At 46.3% G+C, this 2,695-nt stretch overlaps 1 long non-coding RNA gene across 1 annotated transcript in view; it reads right to left on the reverse strand.

Moving 5' to 3' along the window:
- Window positions 1-2,444: 2,444 nt before the first annotated feature.
- LOC109291499 overlaps window positions 2,445-2,695 on the reverse strand; it is a 21,325-nt gene continuing 21,074 nt past the window's right edge. The window contains exon 3 of the long non-coding RNA XR_002095868.1: window positions 2,445-2,522. This is a non-coding gene — a long non-coding RNA (uncharacterized LOC109291499). The remainder of the gene's footprint in view (window positions 2,523-2,695) is intronic.

Below are 2,695 nucleotides of genomic sequence, written 5' to 3' on the forward strand. Positions count from 1 at the left end.
AGAATGACATCCTGGGATTTGCTGGAGAAGCATCTATGGATGCAAGCCAGAGTTTTGCTCGCTTTGCCAGCTACAACATCACATTGGTGGCTCATATTCATCTTGTGGTCAATCATGACCCCCAAGTCCCTTTCAGCCATGGTGCTAGCAAGCATAGTGCTGCCAAGCCTATAAGCGTGCTGTGGGTTTTTCTATCCAAGGTGCAGTACCTTGCACTTTTTGGAGTTGAGATAGAAAAAAAATGAGATGCCACAGTAGATTGGGCATCTACCATATTAAAAATGGAATAATACTTTACTGGTCTCTGTTGGACTTCTCAGACTGGCTGAAGTGTCTCAGACCATCCAATTAGGTAGTATACCCATAGGTTAGCTCTTTAGCTTTTCAGTTTTGGCCTTTGACAGAGTTCCATTTACTTCTTTCACTCATTTCATTGGCTCCCTTGCAGGGTGCAACTTCACTAATCCTATTGCACCTGGGATCTCTCACAACTGATATTAAGGGATAGAAGATGCCCAGGCTGGCCAAAAAAATACAGTTTTTTCAGGAATTTAAGGTGAAATCCAATTTCAGCAAATGGAATTTTTCATAGGAAGTGCAGATTTTCCCACACTATAAGAAATTAATCCTTACCATTCCAACCTGCTCTCTCTTCCTGTCTGAATGCATTATGTTTTCAACGTGTGACTTCTGTGTTAGTGAGACTTGAAGCATTTTATCCACAGAACAACATCAGAGGCAAGGTTAGCAGGCAGGAAGGTATAGAGTTACAGTGGACCAAGCTACATGTCCTATATGGAAACAAAGGGTTACAGTACTCCTGGAGCATGGCAGTGTCTTTGATCTGAAGAAGTGAAACCATTACATTTGGGAATGTTAAATCCCTTAACAGCTTTCAATCTCTATCCTCTTCTACCATTGTTTCTATGCACCTTTCTTTTCCTATACTTAGCATGTTTTTCAGTATCTCTCCCTTTCTTGATCCCTCACAGAAAGATTTTTCTGACATCTGAGTCCCGCTAATCAACAGCCAATTCTTCAGCATCTCTTCCTTCCCTCCCTTTCCTACCAAAAGATCCTATGGGCTTGTGATGACGCTCAAACTGTAGCCCTTGGGTGTACCACTGTCCTCTTGCAGAGGGTGACTTGTCCAGGCTGCTCTTCTAACTGTCTGACAGCCTGTGACTTAGTCTGCAACACCTTGTTCTTCCAATGGCTACAGGCCTTTAGCATGACTAGGGAGAGGGGTTGGACCCTGCTACCCATTCATTTTAGACAGCTCCTGAGGCTCTTAACCCCTGGATTGTCCACACATTAACACCTAAGGCTAGTTTTAAGCACACTTAAGGCAGCTTAAAATTACACCACTCCAGGACAGGTTTATCTCTGATCTGTGTTACCTAGCTCATGTTCCATTAATATGTGGCCACTCCCCACAGATGAGACACCCAAGTTGCAGTCCTCCATCATCACAGGATGTAGAGTTCCTCCTCCAGTCTTCTGTTTTGTGTGGATAACTTTTCCACCCCTGAACTCTATTGCCAAGGAGGCAATTCTGACACCAAGCCAACTCTCCCTCCCACCCCCAGATGGTGTGACCTTCTCACCCCCCCAGGGGTGCATCCCATGCAAACAGGCTCCACAGTACATGCTAGCTAGCCAAGTCATAAGGCACTGGCAGGTCCAGGTATGGGGTCTTGAGTGGGGGGGAGGGGGGAACAAGGTAGAGGGCCAGATCAGGTCTCCATGAGCTGGGGCTTCCTTCTCAGGGCCGGGGGAATAGCTCCCCCAAAAGCACCTTCCCTCAACACTCCCAGCCACCCCAGGAAGCATGACCAGCACGCCCACATGGCAATCCTAACTCCTAATTTATCAAAGCATGAGAACTTCTTTAATTTACTTCATCTTTTTGAATTCTTATTTTATCATCAGTGGCTGACTTCTTTCATTTCAGCATCCTTCCTCCACCCCCATTTCCTTTCCACCACCCATTTCATTACCCACTCCCATCAACTCTCCACCTCCCCACTTCATGTTCTTATACCCCCCGCCAACCCATCTTTCACACACCCCTACATAGCACCTGTCCTGACTCACCAGCCTTGTGGTGGCAACTTACTTGAGCCTCCTAGTCAGGCCCCTGCTTGCCATGGCAATTCACAGCTGTATACGTAGGGGACAGTCAGAGAAGGTTTTTAGCTTTATGGTAAGACTACTCCACTAGTGCTAACACCAATCAACATTTGAGCAGCTTGAAGTGCAATACATAACAAGGCCCTCTTGTTCTCTGCACCACCGTCCCTAGGAGCCTGACTCACCTACAGAATATACCTGCTTGTGGCTCCACACATACGGATCAGCATTTACACTAGCCAAACTCCTACCTCTAAGCTGTTTTCTCCCTCACCACCTGGCCACTGTGGACCTTTTATATATTCCCTGTGGGAGGTGTGGCCTTCACCCTGGGCTGGCATCCTTAAAGATACAGGACCCTCTTTATAAATAATAAGGGTAGGGGTCCCCTATTACATGGCTCCAGTGAAGAGCAAGCACTTTATAGGTAGAGAAAAATAAAGTAATTAGCAATGGATTAGGGGATGGCCTAAGTACATTTGATTCCAACTCAGGACAGGGATTTGGACAAGTTGGAAGAGAGATCTGCTGGGAAGAGCAGTCAGCTAGGTCCAAGCGCTCA

This window comes from Gavialis gangeticus, unplaced genomic scaffold, assembly GCF_001723915.1.
Source record: "Gavialis gangeticus isolate Ggan-Ray unplaced genomic scaffold, GavGan_comp1, whole genome shotgun sequence".
NCBI classification, from domain to species: Eukaryota; Metazoa; Chordata; order Crocodylia; family Gavialidae; genus Gavialis; species Gavialis gangeticus.